Genomic DNA, 20,982 nt, shown 5'->3' on the forward strand with positions numbered 1-20,982 from the left:
AGGGAGTGGTCTTTACGGAATGCTGATAGGGGAGGGGAGGGAAATATATCCTTGGTGGTGGGGTCCGTTTGGAGGTAGCGGAAATGACGGCGGATGATGCGCTGTACATGGAGATTGGTGGGGTGGTAGGTGAGGACCAGTGGGGTTCTCTCCTGGTGGCGGTTGGAGGGGCGGGGTTCAAGGGCGGAGGAGCGGGAAGTGGAAGAGATGCGGTGGAGGGCATCGTCGACCACGTCGGGGGGGAAATTGCGGTCCTTGAAGAAGGAGGCCATCTGGGTTGTGCGTTTTTGGAACTGGTCCTCCTGGGAGCAGATGCGGCGGAGTCGAAGGAATTGGGAGAATGGGATGGCGTTTTTACAGGGGGCAGGATGGGAGGAGGTGTAGTCCAGGTAGCTGTGGGAGTCGGTCGGTTTGTAGTAGATGTCCGTGTTGATTCGGTCGCCTGAGATAGAAATAGAAAGGTCGAGGAAGGGGAGGGAGGAATCTGAGACTGTCCAGGTGAATTTGAGGTTGGGGTGGAAGGTGTTGGTGAAGTGGATGAACTGTTCAACTTCCTCATGGGAGCACGAGGCGGCGCCGATACAGTCATCGATGTAGCGGAGGAAAAGGTGGGGAGTGGGGCCAGTGTAGTTGCGGAAGATGGATTGTTCCACATATCCTATGAGAGGCAGGCATAGCTGGGGCCCATGCGGGTGCCCATGGCTACTCCTTTCGTTTGGAGGAAGTGGGAGGATTGGAAAGAGAAGTTGTTCAGGGTGAGGACCAGTTCAGTCAGTCGAAGGAGGGTGACAGTGGAAGGGTACTGGTCGGTACAGCGGGAAAGAAAGAAGCGGAGGGCTTTGAGTCCTTTGTGTTGGGGGATGGAGGTGTACAGGGACTGGATGTCCATGGTGAAAATAAGGCGTTGGGGACCGGGGAAGCGAAAATCATGGAGCAGGTGGAGGGCATGGGTGGTGTCCCGAACGTAGGTGGGGAGTTCTTGGACTAAGGGGGACAGGACGGTGTCAAGGTACGCAGAGATGAGTTCGGTGGGGCAGGAGCAGGCGGAGACAATGGGTCGGCCGGGGCAGTCAGGTTTGTGGATTTTGGGCAGGAGGTAGAAGCGGGAGGTGCAGGGTTGTGGGACTATGAGGTTGGAGGCGGTGGATGGGAGATCACCCGAGGTGATGAGGTTATGGACGGTCTGGGAGATGATGGTTTGGTGGTGGGGGGTGGGGTCATGGTCAAGGGGGCAGTAGGAGGAGGTATCTGCGAGCTGGCGTTTGGCCTCAGCGGTGTAGAGGTCGGTGCGCCAAACTACTACCGCGCCTCCCTTGTCTGCTGGTTTGATAGTGAGGTTGGGGTTGCAACGGAGTGAGTGGAGGGCTGCGCGTTCCGAGGGTGAGAGGTTGGAGTGGGTGAGTGGGGTGGGCGAGTTCAGGTGGCGGTTAATATCGCGGCGGCAGTTGGCTATGAAGAGGTCGAGGGCAGGTAGGAGGCCAGCACGGGGTGTCCAGGTGGATGGGGTGTGTTTTTCCTCCGCTACATCGATGACTGTATCGGCGCCGCCTCGTGCTCCCATGAGGAAGTTGAACAGTTCATCCACTTCACCAACATCTTCCACCCCGACCTCAAATTCACCTGGACAGTCTCAGATTCCTCCCTCCCCTTCCTCGACCTTTCTATTTCTATCTCAGGCGACCGAATCAACACGGACATCTACTACAAACCGACCGATTCCCACAGCTACCTGGACTACACCTCCTCCCATCCTGCCCCCTGTAAAAACGCCATCCCATTCTCCCAATTCCTTCGACTCCGCCGCATCTGCTCCCAGGAGGACCAGTTCCAAAAACGCACAACCCAGATGGCCTCCTTCTTCAAGGACCGCAATTTCCCCCCCGACGTGGTCGACGATGCCCTCCACCGCATCTCTTCCACTTCCCGCTCCTCCGCCCTTGAACCCCGCCCCTCCAACCGCCACCAGGAGAGAACCCCACTGGTCCTCACCTACCACCCCACCAATCTCCATGTACAGCGCATCATCCGCCGTCATTTCCGCTACCTCCAAACGGACCCCACCACCAAGGATATATTTCCCTCCCCTCCCCTATCAGCATTCCGTAAAGACCACTCCCTCCGTGACTCCCTCGTCAGATCCACACCCCCACCAACCCAACCTCCACTCCCGGCACCTTCCCCTGCAACCGCAGGAGGTGCAAGACTTGCGCCCACACCTCCCCCCTCACCTCCCTCCAAGGCCCCAAAGGAAACTTCCATATCCGCCACAGATTCACCTGCACCTCCACACATATCATCTATTGCATCCTCTGCACCCGATGTGGCCTCCTCTATATTGGGGAGACAGGCCGGCTACTTGCGGAGCGTTTCAGAGAACACCTCTGGGACACCCGGACCAACCAACCCAACCACCCTGTAGCTCAACATTTCAATTCCCCCTCCCACTCCACCAAGGATATGCAGGTCTTTGGACTCCTCCATCGTCAGACCACAACAAAACGACGGTTGGAGGAAGAACGCCTCATCTTCCGGCTAGGAACCCTCCAACCACAAGGGATGAACTCGGATTTCACCAGTTTCCTCATTTCCCCTCCCCCCACCCTGTCTCAGTCAAATCCATCAAATTCAGCACTGCCTTCCTAACCTGAGATCTTCTTCCCGACCTCTCCGCCCCCACCCCAGTCTGACCTATCACCCTCACCTTGACCTCTTTCCACCTATCACATTTCCGACGCCCCTCCCCCAAGTCCCTCCTCCCTACCTTTTATCTTAGCCTGCTGGACAAACTTTCCCCATTCCTGAAGAAGGGCTTATGCCCGAAACGTCGATTCTCCTGTTCCCTGGATGGTGCCTGACCTGCTGCGCTTTTCCAGCAACACATTTCCAGATCATATTATGGATGTCTAAGAGTCAATCTGATATTATCTGCAAGTTAAACTTATTATTACACCTTTTTGATATTCCACAATCGAATATGGGTTTTGGTGGACCATTTGTTGCCCATCTCTACTTGCCCCAGAGAAAATTCTGGTGAGCATTTTCTTGCACCGCTGCATTCCTTGGAGTGGAAGTCCATCCATGGTGCTGTTAGGTAAGGTGTTCCAGGATATGGACCCAACAACACTGACAAAATGGCAATATAACTCCAAGACAGATAGTGACTTGGATGGGAATTTGCAAGTGCAGATTCAGTTGATGGCTCTTATTTTAATTTCTGAAATTGCTTACATCAACACAAAATGGTACAACTGGGACACACTAAGTAAACCCAAAATTGATTAAAGAAACATGCAAAAAAATTTAAAGATTCATGATCCAACAATTCCCAAAGCATTCTTTGCCTATTTCTCTGAGTTTGGTTATGTTTAAATAGCTTTCGGAAAGTGTTAATTTTGGCAGAGCTAGCCATTGTCAGAGTTAGCACAAAGGTATGTGTACAGAAAAGCCACTGAGCTCTGAATACATTTACTACCTGGAAATATCCAAGGTTTGGTTTGAGCCTTCCCCACTTTTCACATGTATACTACTTGCTAGAGTTTGTGGTCAAGTGGAACTGCGTCAGTACACTGTAGCATTTACTTGGATTTCTAAAATCCAAAGCAAACAATCAAATAACTTGCGGTTTCTTCCCACCCATTAACAACAAAACATCTGTCAGCACTGCCAGTCACGTTTACGCTATCTACCCCCCAAATGCATTTAAATAGATCAAAATGCATCAATTGGAAATAAGGAAACTAAACTCCTCTCAGTTAACTGAACGCAGTTGTGAATGGGGAATGTATCACTTCAGGCCGAACAGAAAATTAGTAAGTAAACAAAGCAACAAACCCAAACGTCAATTCTCTAAGTTTAATGTTGACGTTGTGTGCTCCCTATAACTTGGCATCAATTAGTTTAATCAAGGTCCTGGAACTCGCTCTCAAACAGCTCCTTAATTCACCCCACTGACTGCAGCGCCTTCAGGAAGATGGCCAATCACTAACCTCTCAAAGGGAACTAGGGGCAGGCAATAAATACCAGTCTTGCCACAATTCCCAAATCTCAAGGTTTTTGTTTAAAAATTACATTGTAATAAGTGTCATTACATATCGCCACTGTTGGAAGTTAATGGGATACAGTAGAATGACCTGCTACCGTACAAATGTCTTTAGGGTAAATCACATCAGACTGCGACCTACACTTCAGTGAACAACGACCAGAACTCGATTCGGAGTTAGTGATATTCCCACAGTTTTCACAATAAAAGTTGCTGGGCTTCACATTTTTGAACGCTGTATTTTTTTTTCTGAAGGACTGCACGATGACTGATGGTGGTGCTAATGTTCTGTGAGCTGGAGGTGTCGGGGAGGCAATATGTCCCATTACTTTGGCTTCGGACGGGGCGTGTAGTGGGTGTGGTAAAACACCGAATAGCCACGATCGGCGGATTAGCGGTGTATTGCCATTGGCCGAATGAATGCAAAAGTCTGGCTCAACTCAGTTTCACCTCCACGAGCAGTTGGCCGACGGCCGAATCCTTCCTACAAGAATGTTTGATAAATAACTTTTTATCTACAAAAATGGAGCGATTCTTGTTAGCTGAAGCTGCTCAATTAACATCTAATGTTCGTGATTACTTTCCACTGACGGGTGCAGGCGTAAACTTATAGGAGCCTTCAGCAAGCTTCCAGTAGCAAACTATTAAACAGGGATTTTCTACGTGTAGAACAATGTGTGGAACAATGTTGTCTATTTAACTGCTGCCGTGGTTAGGTCAGTTTAACTGTACAATCTAACAGTCTGAGCCAATTCAGTGCAATCATGCAAAATATTAAATGTTCCCACCGTTTCACTTTTATGAGTGATTTGAGATTGCACACATTGTCTGTATTTCTGCCACAAATTGACTTCATTGAAACAAGGTTTCCCGGTCGTACATCTGCGTTAGTATCCGTTTTGCCAGCGGTTGCTGTGACAATACAGCGCATGGGGACTTGTATTTTTCAACTACTGCCTTGGCTTTTAATCCTTTTTTTAAGCTACCTTCTATTTTCCTAAATACTGACATTTCGAGAAAAGCGCAACGAGCGAGAGAACTAAAGTGTAATTTTAGACGCCGGTGCAGTGGTTCCCGCTAGACACTAGCCAGCTTCCGAACAGGCGCCGAGAGAAGTCATCGGTCCCCTGTTTATTTGGGAAAATAAGGTGTAAGTGAGTAAAGGATTGGCGTGTCCTAAACAAGAGTTAGACGTTGACTTAATTAATAGCTACAAAAATAGCTGTCAAAAGTCAATAAAAGAAACTTGCAAGGGTAATCTGCGACTTTTTTTTTACGAATTATTACAAGCCAGTGATTGTGCTGTTGAAATCATTGCATATGTGTGATAATATAAAGGCCAAGTAACGCTGTTAGGAGTATTTCATGATTCAATGATGTTGATCCTATTACAGTGCATGAATGGTATCTCATCTGGTTAAATATAACTGAAGCAAACACGTCTTATTGTTAAGTTTTTTTTCGTTTTATGAGGGATAAAACACAAGGTTTGTGTACCTTCGGGATTTCCACTATGCAAGTGGGGTGAACGAAGTTACTTCATTTTCACGGCAATGCAGTTTTCTTTGCATTCCAGTTGCAAACTATTTCTCCTAGTTTATCTGCAATGCAGTACAATTCCCTCGAACTTTTTAATATGCTAATTATGAACTTTTTATTAATGACCGAAAATTGTACGTGGGCGAACAAATCAACCGCCAGAGGGCGTCTCGATCATTCATTGCCAAGCAACATGTCCATTGCTCGACTACTGGAGCGATTGGATCAAATTACCAGATTTGCGGAAAAAACTATAGTTTAATTGCGCTAATCGTTTGCCTGAGCTTTGTTGGGGGGAGGGGGGGCGGGGGTATTCATAACTCAATGGAATTACAATGACAGGTGTACTTAAGTGAGCATGTCTTTACCTCAACGGATTTGAAGAACCGTCAGAGACTTTGATTCATACATTGTTGGAACTACTTAAGAGTTGTACAGTCACAGAGTCATACAATATGGAAACACACTATTCGGTCTAACTAGTCCACGCAGAACATGTCCCAAACTAATCCAGTCCCACCTGTCTACGTTTGGCCCATATCTCTCCAACCCTTCCAATGCATGTACTTATCCAAACGTGTTTTAAACCTTGTAAGCTTTAAACCTTATCTGCATCCACCACTTCCTCTGGCAGTTCATTCCACACACTAACCACTCTCTGTGGCAAAAAGGTTGCCGCTCATGTCCTTTTTAAATCTTTCTCCTCTCATCTTAACAATATGCCACCTGGTTTTGAATTCCCACACCTTGGAGAAAATACCTTTGCCATTCAACTTATCTTCGCCCTTCATGATTTTATAAACCTCCATATGGTCATCCCTCAACCTCCCACTCGCCAGTGAAAAAAAAACCAGCCCATCCAGCATATTTTTTATGTATGAAACCTTCCATTCCAGGCAACATCCTGGTAAATCTTTTCTGAACCCTCTCCAGTTGAATAATATCCTTCGAAAACAGGGCGACCAGAACTGCACAAAGTACGCCAGAACAGGCCTCACCAACGTCCTGTACAACCTCGACATGACGTCCCAACTCCCCAAACTGAAACTCTCTTTAGTTTCAATTAGCGTTCAGGCTGCAGCTGTGGAAGTGGCCCTGACTGCACTAATAAAGACAGTGTTAAAAGAACTATAAATTGCATGTGGCCGACTTAAACAATGCTATGCTTGGCTTTGAAATCACATAAAAACGGGGTGATGTCTTTTGCAGGATACCAATTAAATTGTCTTATTATAATCTCCCTGGAGTCGCTATCTATAAACTATAGCTAGTTGGCAAATAAAACAAAATCCGTGTGACAGACAAAACGGTTTCATTTGGTTCTGTTCAATGTCAGAGATGAATTAAGGATCAACTCATTAACGGTGTTAGTCAGGAAGGCGGGGGCTTTTTGAAGCTGGAACATTGTTGAGTGCGAAATGGAAACTTGCGTTCTTGAATATTTTTCAGTTTCATTTTTTAATCAGAAATATCGTAATCCGTAAGAGCAGCTAGACCTGTTGTATTTCCCAGTTATAGAAGGTGATTAGAATGTATTCAAAATTTCTAGTTGAGATCTTTCAATGTCTGTGTTGAAATTATCTGAAATACATAAAATGGATAGAATTTGGGAACCCTTGGCAAATACAATTATCAATCGTTCTGTTGCTACAGAGTTAAATCTGACTATGATGAAGCATTATATCTGAAATTATAATCGTGCTTGCCCGCTTCTTAACCACTCCCTTATCTTATTGGTATCGAAATATCGATCTAGTGGATATTTCACCTGTGTTTACAGTTATGCTTACGGTCAGTAGCCACGCCACCAAAACTTTTAATAACTGGCAACTTGTACTGGAATCAGATTTGAGGATCCTCAAGTTTAGGGAGATTGACTCTTAATTCGATTCGCTTTCGAATCAGTGCAACTTGTTTCGCATTAGGTCTTTTCTCCATCCTATCCAAGTAGTCTCTCTCTCTCTCTACCCAAGCAAAGCTGTTGTATGTAAACCTGCATTCACAGCGTGACAATGGGGCTGTTTTTTTTTATATATATCCACAAGCTATTTATTTTCCAATCAGAGGTATTGACTGTGAATTTCTTTGGTAAACTGGAGGCTTTGGGGGAGCTTTGAAGAATCACAAGTGGAGGGTTTTGTCTGGCCGAGATTTCCTAGCAGAAAAAGCCTTTATCCGAGCGTTTTATTGGCCTTCCTTTACATATGTATAGGGGGAATGGAGAGAGGGAGAAAAAAAACTGTTGTTAGTCAAGCATGGAGTCCATTTCCCTGTGGCTTTCATAACGAGAGAGAAAAAAAAATGTGTGGCTGCGTCCCGTTGTATAGTGGCTCCCAAAACAACGTGGCAACAGTTTGAAATTCTTCAGGTCTTTTCTTCAGTAGACAGAAGTCGGTAACAAATCCGCAAGTTAGAATGGCGCTTGACAAGAAGACTCACAACGAGTGGCGTTAAAATAAATCTAAGGCTATTCTGCTCGGGAAAGTGAATTCGGGATTTCAGTTTTGTTCTCTCTCTTAAAGTTCAAACTGTAATTTAAAAACAAGAAGTCAGGTTGCACTGGCGAATTAAAAGGGAAGCTGGCGTTCCTTCAAGTGACGAGTTGCACAGATGTTTGGAGGTCCCATCGTGTTTTTTTTTGTGTGTAAGAATGGATGCATTGTTTGCACCGATTTACAAAGGGCAGAATGGTCCTCTTTTTTTTAACGAAGGGAGTATCATCCCATCTTTAAATGTTGATTTATTGAAGGAAGGTTGAATGAAAACGTAATTAGTATTTCTGAAGCATTAGAGTCTATTTAATTTAAATGCCAGTGAATATTTCACTCTCAGTTGCAAGTCACAATGTGTTCAGGATTGCCGGTGACTGCCTCTGCCATCTGTTACCTACCCTCGAAACAGAAGACATCAGAGAGCGAGGACACGGCTTATGGCCTAACGTTTGCGTAACTTCAACACCCCTTTCTCCAACAAGGATCATTCTTTCGCCCCTGTGATTGTCCAAGGGGGAATGTATTGTGCATTAAAACAGCGGTAGGAACTTTAATGATATAGGCCATAAGGAAAATGGGGGCGGACTTGGGGGGGGGGGCAAAAAGTTAAGCAAAAAGAAGAGGGCTCGGTGCTCAGAATGCAGTCAACGTTAAAAAAAACTGTTGTAATTTAGTTAAATCTGTAGTACCTTCCTGTCCCTCCACTCTTCTCTGAGCTGTGTGTCTCCGCTGCTGATCCTGTGCATGAAATGTCAGCAACTCTGTTCACAAAGAGACAACCAGTCACTACATTCCTCAAGTATAAAATAAATTACACATGTAAATGATTTTAAAAACATCTTTGAAAAGGACCGGGACAAATAGTCAACACGTTAATGGAGTTTACTTAGTGAATTACCCATTCCAGAACCAATGTTTTGCTGAGGTGGGGGTGGGGGTTGGGTGGGAGGGGGGAATGAAATAAAACAATTGTACAATTCCAAAGAGGTATGCGGTTTGCGGCGAGTAAATGTCAGAGGGCAAGAGATGAACGGAGGGGGAAACGAGTGCAATCCGTCCACACTCAAGATGTTAATGAGCCCAGTGGGCTTCCTGATAATTGGGATCATTTGTTTCCCTTTTCCCCCTCCCCCCACACCCTCAACCCCTCACACAAACTGATTTTATGCCATGAAAGTTGTGTGAATTACACATCACCATCCAGTTAGTGGCGTAAATTTTAACTTATTGCATTTACACATTTACTGAGGAGCATTTTGTGGGGAAGGAGCTATTACAGCTCACATGTCTGTATAGTAACTATAAATTAACTGATGTTTTCCTTAAAGCTGTGATCCAGGGAATGCATTTTTTTTAGGGAAAACAACTAATACATAAACTCTCCTTTATGTTTTATAAACCTTTTGATTTAAATTTATTGCAAGTTTTCCATCTTTTGATCACAGAAAATAAATCTTTGCCATTTTACGGTGTAGATATATTCCTGATAAGTGTTTTTTAAAACAGAATCTTAGAGTTCTAAGAGCTTACCATTTATTACATTTAAACGACTGTGAAAGTGACACTGTGCCAATTGTATATTTTAAGGGCACATCATACAGTCTCGGTTTCATGTTGGGGTCGGCTTGTTTCAAGTTCATGAGCTGTAATCGCACCCTTTATACTAAGGCTAATTTAGTAACAATTGTCGGTAGTGTTATAAACTCATTACGGGATTGATATCTAGAACAAATCTGCAAATCTAAAGCACCATGGTCACAATGAGAAAGTACAAGTGCAACGTTACGTTAAAGTTAATCTGGTTTAAAATGGTTTGAATAATCCGAGCCATTACTTTATTCAGTGCAGCAACAGCTGAAATCGCCTGAGCATAGTATTCCTTGTGTGAGTGCATTTTTAAAAAAATGCCACAGGCATCGTGCACCGAATGGAAAAGTTGAGTTTGTGGTAATTGAAAACATTTATTTGGTAAACTTTATGTGTAACAAATAACATTTCGTCTCTATTTTTCTTTCAGTCAATATTTCTTGAATTTACAGATGAGTCAGTGTCCCAAAACGATAACATCTGCAGTTATGCAAACGAAATGGGTTCCGCTTTCACCATTTCCGCCATCCCATTGCTTTTTTTTTCAGTTACACGCCGAAAACTAGTACCTGTTCCCCTATGAAGTAAACAATACTTGAAAGGCTCATCCTCCCCCACCCCGTGTAAAGTGAGCCAATAACAGCTGGCTCGGCTCGTCATTTTGGTGTTTCTCTTTAGTGCTTTCAGTTTGCACTTTTGGGAAAAAAAAGCAATCATTGTGTCTGACGGCGTGAAGTGACAGACTTAATTTTGATAATGGCCGAAAAAAAAGCTTTCTTGATGACAACATCGTGAAATAACTTTTTGTGTTATTTTGAAGCTTTGCCATCGCTTACATGTTATGAACGTATCTACCGCAGCAGAAAGTAAAATGTGGTAGGTCATGTATCCTATATGATTTTAAAAAACTCAATATACACTTATCCATCTTCAGTTCAAATTGGAAGAGATCATATGAGTTCGAAGTAAAGTTTTTATTCATACGTATACTGCTGCTCACAAAGAAAACAAAGCAAATGAGAACTGAGGGTCTTTGAGCATAATTTTCACAAGTACCTGCCAAAGGCTAGTGCTATCAATAAATCTACACACAAAATATTGGGTCAGTTTTAACAGGTAACCTATGTATAATATAAAATTATCTGTTAATATTACATTTTATCTAGTTGGTTTATAATTCAATTTTGAGAGTAGTCCATGTATTGATTTCGCTGGAAAGGAACATTTGCTCATAGGAAGTATTTTGTTTTAATCCCACATAGCATTAAAATAATATTTCGATATTGGATACTTTGTGAATTTGAACTTGCACGGTACTAGTCATAACATTAAGAGGAGATCAATGCTGTTGTATTGGACGAAAATGTGTTCTAATACCAAGTAGATGGCTCTAAACTAACTGAGTCAGACAGACGTGATTTTCTTCCGTTTTAACTAATAGCAACATTTCGATTCACACCAGCAAGTTATTTTGGGCGTTTCGACTTACCCCCCCCCCCCCTATCGCTGCTGCAAAAGTTTGGTAACGAAAAGTTTGGTAATAAAATTCCTCAAATGACACTTTCAAATGTAGTTATAATCACTGGGGTTATTGTAAAAGATTGGGCGTATTTAATAAAATCTCGAAATTAGAGGTTCAAATTCGCTGTATCAGGAAATAGCAAAGGAGTGGAACTGCGTTCAAGACAGTGCGCCATCTTCACATTTTCTGCTATTAACGTACAGGAAATAAGAACAGTTAGAAGCGAATGTCGTTAGATATTTTTGTGCTTGTCTCCTGGTAAGGTGTGTTTTGGACTCTAAATTGACTTCTGTCGATGTTGCCACTGCAATGTGACAATCAAAATGGAATTTCATTGCCAGTTAGATCATGCACTATTGTGTCAGCTTGAGTCTAACAAAACAACCCACTGGAAGAAAAGCTGTCGCTTTATTAACCCAACAATGATGTGAAGTATTTTTCAGAAAACGAGCATGCAATAAAACGAAAGTTCAAATTATTGTAGAATCGTTTTTTGTTTGGACCTGCCATTTATTGTTGTAATAGCCACTGCAATTTCAAAAGAGATTGACATTAAACACAGGAAACGAAACTATTGTCTTGCAACATTTCCTCATAACAACTGGAAAATAGTGAAAACATCGAAAAAGGTGCATCACTATGGGTGGCACAAATTGCTCAGGTTTTACTTTGTAGAACAATGCTGGAGTTCTTTGCATTTCATGCACTACAGAGCAGCTCAAGATCAATTCGGTGCTGAAGATGTGATCAGATGTCTAACAAATAACTGGTGCAATTTTTAAAAAGCGCTATAGACGTTGCTATGTGCAACACTGTATTTCACTGCAAAATGCAAGATTCCTAGAAAACATTCTGCTCTACGTAACTGTTTATATTGCAAATCATTTGTAATTAACAAAAAAAAATCCTTCCTTCAGTCTATCTCACAAAATCTTCAACCGTGTAAGAGTTGGTGAACACTTCAACCTCGTTTGTATCGAGACAAATACATCGAGAAAATGACTACTCTTGTCAAATATTTCCGTCACGCTGTTTAATCATTTTTAAATGCTCTTTCTTAGAGAGAAAATTAAAAGGAAAGTCAAACTACATTTTTAAAAAGTCAAATGTTCATATTTACAGGGCTGCGTCAAAAGGAAACGTGTTGCAATGGGGAAAGGATGGTCAGACTAGTTGGATAGTTCTCAAAAAGAAGCAGCACACTTACGATGGGCCGAAGAGCCACCTTGCAGGGGAGGCGCTTTTGTGCTGCATAACTCTATGGTTCTAATAACACCAGGTGTGCAGTTTGGAACTGTAAAATCAAACTTCCTATTAAAGATAAATTGCATGGATGTACTGAAACCCTTTTTATATATGAAAGGAAACTGCTCTGCTCAATCCTATAACCGTACAAAGAAAATGATTTTCTTTTCCAATTCCTCGCTTCTATAGGGTGACCAGGAGTTGGTCATGTGTTTGACTGTCATGTTTCTGGCTTCGGTATTCCTGTTCAAGTTATGCCATCAAGCTAATATATTTTGACTGCTCTTCTCTCTTGTGACAAAGCCTTGCAGCTGCCTCCGAATCAATATATGTCAAAGAAATATGAAAACAATAGTGACAGAAGACTTAAATTCTCCATACACTATACATAATGAAATGTCCCAAATTCTCAAGGTAGTTGGACACACCAACTCATTTAACGTTAACTTTGCTTTTTGGTCAATTTTTATTTCGACACCTTTTCTTCTCCTTTCCCAGCAGATACTGTCTACATCTGTTGGTTTTGTAATGTAATTTGTAATTATTGCCCTTCATGTGGTCTAGTGCTTTGAATTATCTTTAATTAAAAGCATAATTAAGGCAAGATCTTAAGCAAGTCAATTACCAGATGGCTTTTTAAAATATAAACATTAGCTAGTTGAAGATTTTGTTGGTCAACTTCAATTTCTTTTTTATTTAATATATCAGTAAGTTCAATTTTCCCACCGCAGTATTCAACTCATTTTTATGTAACGTGGAACGAATTGTCACATCGAAAGACATTTATATCAACCGCTTCGTGTTTTAGGCAAACCATTACTGGGGAACAATACTTGGAATGAATAATGTAACAAGTTCAACCTCCTAAATTTGTTACAGCAGAAGATTTTTGAAGACATTATGCATGAGAGAGAGAAGCAAGTCAACGGTATAATGTAAATTTAAATTATATACAGCTCCGGATTTCTGCAATTGCTGTCGTTCTGTTTATGTCCCCTCACTTTTAAAACTGCGAGAAGTCATCATTTCAATTATCCTCACGATATTTACTTTATAATAGTTGTCATCCAGAAGAAAACGCATAAAATGTAAATTGTACCTTCCCTCATGGTTTCCCTTTCCGGACGGTTTGTTGCTGTTATTGGCCTGATTTATTTCGTGTTATTCCCTTCCTTGAATTATTTCAAATATCCCGTCAATTATTTATATACAAATTCCCTTGTTGTGCTGATAAATCTCTGTTGCTAAATCAGGCATGGCAGCATTCTTGCTTTATATTTTCGACTTTTCTTCCAACTTCCTTGTTATCTGGTCAACACGAAGTGACGAATTGTTCAGTCCTCCTATTATCTAAATCATTTGTTTTCTTTGTGACATTTCTTTTTGACTAGTTATCATTGACACTCTAGAAACAGTCATATATTTGAGCCAGGAATTAAGCATACACGGAAAGTCTTGCCAATGCCTCATAATGTAACAAGTTTTTTTTTAGAAATGTGTAGCTGTCGCTCGTTGTTTCCAACATTTCAAACTACTGTGTGTGTTTTGTTTTAATTAATTGTGGATACACAGTGCGTATTTAAATTTCAATCTCTTGAACTCATTCTTTTTAATGCAGTATTTATACAATTCCTACTCACCTGGGACGCCCTGGCTTGACATGAAGCTGTCGAACCCCGGTTCATGTTTAAAAGAACAGCAAGACTTTCTAATTACCTCTAGAGAGAGAGAGAGAGGGGAGGGGGCGAAGAGAGAGAGAGAGTGACAAAAAAATACAGAACAAATGTAGAATCGTGGCCTGGATCCAGGCACACAAGAGGCCATTTTAATTCAGACATTTGGGAGAAAAAAAATGAATAGAAACACTCCTTAGATATTATATTTGTGAACTATCGTCTCATTAAAGCTTTTCACACCTTCTAATTCCGATCAGTGGTTCCATTATTTTTGATTGTCATTAACGATCAGCCATTAAACATTGAGCAGTGAGAGAATATGAAGAGATTTGGGGGGAAAATCCTTTGTATAATGCTAATTCAGCATGCGTGCTTTTGTTGTACTTTGCATTATACAAACCTATTTTGTGGAAAAATATGTGTCATTTTTGTTTGGAGAGGGGGCATCAATTCCCTTGCTTCGATACACAGCAAGCTCCCTCGTTTCTAAAACAGGCTGTTGGGCAAGTGCGCCATCTCCTAGTGGCTAGCACCTGGAGTCTTGTAAAATTAGCATTGATATAGATTTAGTTGAAATGTAATCTCTTAAATCTATCCCAAGTTACACAGAGATAATTACACTTTCGCTGAATTGCCATGGGTCAGTGTCTCTGTAGACTCGGTGGAGTTGATTTAGTGACAATTGTGTATACATGAAAAACAGTGTTTGAGATTATAATGTTAATAGATGTACTCACTGGGGAGTACAAGCAGTCTAAAACTAATTCGGTAGGCCCGTAACTTGGCTGTCTCGTCACAGTGCTCGAAATTACTTATGTGCTTAATTTGAAGGTGGGTAGGTCTCGTTGTAATTAAAGGCAAGGCCGGGAATTTTCATCACTAGGGTACTGGGCAGCACATCAAACGGTACATGTTACTCAATGAGTTCTTTTTTATATTGTTTTACATAGACCTACGTTAGCTCACACCAATTAAGCTACACAATGCTGAACAATGCAGTCGACAATGGGACAACATGCTACTAGAATATTATCCCAGGGTTAATGTAGTTTCTCATAATATATAGTAGGGTCAGATATTATATTAGAATATTTATTACTTGAATTCTAAAAACACTTATTTGAAATAACCTTGTGACACCAAATGTTCTGAAAAGCAACGACACTGTCAGATAGTCTATATAGGGAAAGGGGTACCAACATAAAAGGCAAACCAATGAAGCAGTAATTAGATCATCAAGAAGGACGCTCAGGATCCAAGTCCTTCCCAGGTAAGGGCAGAGAAATCAAAACAATCCAGTTGTGATGGAAGCAAGATGGCTGTATGGTTAGCACTGCTGCCTCACTGTGCCAGGGACACAGGCTTGAATCCACCCTCAGGCGACTATCTGTGTGGAGTTTGCATATTCTCTCTGTGTCTGCCAGGATCTCTTCCGGGTACTCCAGTTTCCTCCTACAATCCAGTGATGTGCAGGTTATATGGATTGGCCATGCTAACTTGTCCAGGGTTGTGCAGGCTAGGTGGACCAGCCATGGAAAATGCAGGGTTACAGGGATAGTGGAGTGGGGGGAGGGGGGGGGGGGGGCTGTACGTGGGATGCTATTTGGAGGGTTGGTGTGGACTCAATGGGCTGAATGTCCTGCTTCCACACCACAGTGATTCTATTCTACTCCATGAAGTCAGAAGAATAGAACTTACATTTCAATGTTGTAAACCAAGCAATCAAAGAGTAATACCCTATTGGAGGTTATGCCCTCAACCACCTGTGTTCCAAGCCCTCAAATATATTCTAAATCTCTCCACTCCTCTATTGTCTCACCTTAATTAAGACTTTAAAACTGATCAGTTGGACCACACTTTTGGTCATCCACCCTACTGTCTGCATCTTTGGCACACTATTAATTTTCTTTGCATGGTAACATGGTTGGGGAGTGTCCTAGTATACTTTACTGTCATATAGGAGATAGATAAATTAATTTCTTCACAACTCATTATGTACATGGTTTAGAATATAATGGATGCAGGATTGTATTTTCATTTGAACAATTTCAATGTGTTGCATAATATAGAATTTAACTATAGAAATTAATATCTGAAATGTGACACATCGATTTACAATTCACATGTTTTCTACTACCTAATTTCATGTTTGCATGTTCCTATTTGCATGTTCCTACATTACAACAGTAACTACAATTCAATGGTATGTAATTAGCTTCAAAGCGCTTTGGAATGTCCTGTAGTTGTGTAAAGTAGAAGTTCAATTCTTTCTTTCTATCTATGAGACATCATTTCAATTTTACCTCCAATTAAAAACTGGGAAAAGAAGCAATTGTTTTATGCAGTCTTTGATTATAATCCCATCCCAGACCATTGTCTTAAGCTAAATCAATCTATTTGTGACCTCTGTGACTCAAGATTCCATTCATTGTTTTCTTTTTCCAGACTTGACTATTCCTATTTTCTGTTGACCAGTATCCATCTTCTGCCCTGGAGAGGCTTAAACTGTTGAAAATTTTACTGCCGGTTTGCGAAACCACACCAAGTGCCTTTCATTTATTAACCCCTGTACTCATAGACCTACATTTGCTCTTGATTCACTAAAAACTTTCTATTTCTGTAAACACATCCAGACAGAAGTCTTTTTTTAGAACATTGCATTCCTAAATCTCTAACTTTCTGTGGATCCTCAATTTTCTTCCTCTGCCATTGGCAGTTGTGCCTGCAATTGTCGAGGCCCTAAACTCTGAAATTCTCTTCTAAGTATCTCTACTTATTTATCTTCCATTAAGATGTTATTTCAAACTGACCTCTTTGATCAAGTTTTTGGTCACCTGTCCTAATGTCTCCTTGTGTGGTTTATTATCATTTTATACCATGTTTCTGCGATATTTGAAATACCTTACTACATTAAAAGCACTACATAAGTGTAAGTTGTTACGATGTGCTCAGTAAACACACTAGTAATGGCAAGTAATTAAACTGTATTGTAAAAAGTTCAACATGCATATTATGTATGAAATAAGCATCTTCCCAAAAGCAGTCAGCAGATTCAACTAATGTATGTTCAGGACATGATCAGTTGCATCGCAAATTCCCCATTATAATTTTGTATGTGTCATTTGTAAATTGTTTGGAGTTTCCCTTTAAATTAATTACTCAGGAAGAATTGCAGCTGGATAGTAAATGGTCCCCTGTAATTTCAGGTCAGTGACTTCAACACTATTATAAGAAAATTACAGTCCTAGTTTGTTTACAGTACAGGGTACTGAATCTCTTTGTTTCAGTATGAGAGAAAGTGTAAGTTCAGTTACGAAAAACTGTGGTTTATACCATGCAAAGTGTTCAAAGACTGTGAAATATTAAATAGTTCTCCACTAACATTGCAAATCTCTTCCTTTCAGTTTTGGAGGCATTTGCAGATATTCTTTGAATTGTAATATGAGTTTAAAAATATTATTAAAGTTACAACTGCATGTGTACAGTAGTGTAGAGTTTAGGGTACTCGGCAACTCAACGATTCACTCAGAGGAGTAATAATTGTGAAATTCAATTCAGTTAATGTGATAATCTGAGACATGGCATCAGCAAATGACCATGAGAGGTACAGGATTCTTAAAGGGCCTCAAATAGTCCACTGTCATCTTTGTGGAAAGGGAGCTTTACCCAAATTTGCCTACTAATTAAAAACAAGCTCCTGTAAGAGTCAGCTACAATGTTTAGAGATTAGTTTTAAGATGCATCAATAAGGACAATGACAAAACTTGCAATTATGCCTAAAAGCAAAATGCTGCACATGCTAGAAATCTTAAATTTAAAGAAGTAGAAATGCTGAAAATGGTCAGCTGGTCAGGAGGTAGTGATGCAGAGAAAAACAGAATTAAATGTTTCAGGACAATGTCCTTTAATCAAACATACTTACTAATCATTTAACCCACATCTGTATATGACTCAGTCAAATATCATGTGGCCCCTATACTTACAATGGTTCTCAGTTGGTTCAGTAAGTAACTGATCATGATCTTATGATTTAAGTTGTGCGGCAGGTTTTTTAGCCTAATGCATTGCCTTATATAATATGCTGGAAATGTGTTGCTGGAAAAGCGCAGCAGGTCAGGCAGCATCCAGGGAACAGGAGAATCGACGTTTCGGGCATAAGCCCTTCTTCAGGCTTATGCCCGAAACGTCGATTCTCCTGTTCCCTGGATGCTGCCTGACCTGCTGCGCTTTTCCAGCAACACATTTCCAGCTCTGATCTCCAGCATCTGCAGACCTCACTTTCTCCTTATATAATATGCACTGGTTATGAAAATAAATTATAATACACCTAAATCAACATGACATTTGCACATGAGGAACACAGTGCATTGAAAACTTCAACCCAGAAATAGAATTATAAAGTTACCTGGAAAGAAAAATGGTAAAAATAATATTACATATCATAAAAAGAAAACAGATATGAATAAATGAGTGAAAAGGTGCAATTCAATTGTGTAGTTCAAATAATAATTGGATATAATTTCTTCTTTGTCAATGGTGACATTGGTGTTATTAATAAAAAAAATTCAATTTTTGTTGCATGCTCTTAATTAAAAGATTGGCCTAAACCGGAATATTTCTTTATTCTCCTGCCCCTCTCTAGGAATTGTATACTCATTTACAAACTGGAGTGAATAACAATTAGAACATACATCTGTATAGCTCCTTTCATGTAACAAAGTATCCCAAAGTGTTTGAGAAAAGCTCTGTTATCCAAAATTTGATATCAAACTATGCAAGGAGATACTAGGACAGGTGACCAAAGATTTGCTCATAGATGGTTACTCAATGATGTTTCTGATGTCTTTATGAACTGTTAAAGTGCAACTCTTATATTTTCAGAAATTGAATGACACTACTTATTCATAGGCATATTTTTATTGTTTTTATTTTTATTTTCTGACATATATTCTTGCATACTTTGCAGATCCAAGACTAAGGATCTGGGATATTAGATGCAAACTGTCCTTGCATTTTGCACATATAGTAGCACCAAAAGTCAATCAGTTGGTTGCTCTCTTGCTTGTGAGTCACTCCAGGGCTTAAACACAAGTCTCAAGACTGTGCTCCAGTGCAGTACTGAGGATATGCTGCCCTGTCAGAGGTATAATTCTTTGAATGTGATGTTAAAGCGAGTCTCTACCTTTCTGTTGTAGTGGAATTAAAGAATGTTGTTACACAACCTTGCCGAAGAGTTGGGAAGATTTTCTTGGTATCCTGTCCAATATTGAATCCTCAAACAAATTATTTAGCCATTATCACACCACTGTTTGTGCAAGTTTGCTGTGTGCATATTGGCTGTTGCACTGTCTGTAATATAGAAGGAACTACACTTCAAAGGGTATTTAATTGGCTGTAAAGCAATTTGATATATGCAATGGTTGTGACAGTGCCATGCACGTCTTTTTTCCTCTTTTTTTAATGTTTACCTTACTTGATCAATCATATTCGTATTGAATGGCCTAGCAGGCTTGAACAGAATGGCCTACTCCTGCTCCTATTTTGCATATTTCAGTGTTACAATCGGTATCACAACAGCAAAATTGTCCCCCAAACACTGGCTGTTCATATCACAGAGATAATTTAACACTTCAGTAGCAATCGTGATCCAAGTCTTTCATCTTATCACAACAGTTAGATATCAAGTCACCATTTTCAGAAGAATTATATGATGACATTCGATAACACTGCAATCTACAATGGTTTTTAATATACTAGCTTTATAACAAATACTTTGAATTGCAGTGCTTTGAGTTCAATTTCAGAGTTTCAATGGTGTAATTTCAGCTCCTTGACATTATCCACAAACTTTGTAACATATTGGGTTAACATCAGGACTGGGTGATTGGAACCAATAATGAGGACTAGCATCTCACTAGCCATGCTGCTCTGCTGTAAACCTACACAACTTGTATAAGTCTGGTAAACTATTATTAGTAAACTAGTTCTGTAGTCTAAATACATAAGGCCAATACTCTCAATATCAACTCATTATGACATCATGTAGATGCAAGATCTTGTACAAGATATATATCCACTATCTTATCCCTTGCCTGTGCCACCTTATAAACATTAACAAATTCAATCATTATTTAAAGAAGAGTGTTACCAAAAGTTCAGCAGCCGCTGAATACAATAAGGATTGATGATAGGTGAGGATTAGAAAGCAAGAATTGGATTAGAAAGATCCAAAGATTCTTAAGAGCACCTTATCTACTGCATATCTACCTTCTGACTTATACCTCAACATCAATTTTCCTCTGTGTAACACTATAATATCAATCAGCTGATAAAATATTATTCACAGTGATAATTGATAAATACATTAAAATAAAAGCATTGCAATTATGATAAACATCCATTCAATCCATCCATCCTATTCCATGAAACAAGACAAATGCAACCATAATTATCTTTTTTCTTAACTCAAGCATTTATTTATTGTATTTATTACTCTCCCTATATTTTGTACCCACTCATCTTTTTCTACAAATCTATTGCTTTATTACATCTGTATCAGGAATTAGTTTAATTCCCATTTGAATGGTACAATTCATCTGCATTATTGCATTAGGTGGCAACCTATTCTATGACAACTCAGATGCCTGTTCTTAAAATATCAAATATTAGCTCTTGTGTTAATTAATTTCAAATTCTCACTTACGGTTCTTCAGTCTTTTTCCAACTACTTAATCAATTTGTTTCTTTGCATTAAAATCCTGGCTCATATACCACTATATTTAAACCCAGTAGAGATAGCGGCACAGTGATATATAATGGGGAGGTATCTGCACCTTCTAGTGGTGTTCAACATGGAGGAGCACTGACTCATTCACTGAGAGT

The 20,982-nt window shown here is 40.5% G+C and overlaps 1 long non-coding RNA gene across 1 annotated transcript in view; it reads right to left on the reverse strand.

The window, feature by feature from the left end:
- The window catches only part of LOC122557700 (uncharacterized), a 28,026-nt gene extending 13,885 nt beyond the window's left edge, over positions 1-14,141 (reverse strand). Inside the window, exons 1-2 of the long non-coding RNA XR_006313915.2 lie at positions 14,065-14,141; positions 8,760-8,831 (exon numbers count right to left, since the gene is read on the reverse strand). This is a non-coding gene — a long non-coding RNA (uncharacterized LOC122557700). The remainder of the gene's footprint in view (positions 1-8,759; positions 8,832-14,064) is intronic.
- Between the last annotated feature and the right edge of the window lie 6,841 nt (positions 14,142-20,982).

This window comes from Chiloscyllium plagiosum, unplaced genomic scaffold (assembly GCF_037043375.1).
Source record: "Chiloscyllium plagiosum isolate Xiang-an unplaced genomic scaffold, Cpla_swu_hap1 HiC_scaffold_18, whole genome shotgun sequence".
Lineage (NCBI taxonomy): Eukaryota > Metazoa > Chordata > Chondrichthyes > Orectolobiformes > Hemiscylliidae > Chiloscyllium > Chiloscyllium plagiosum.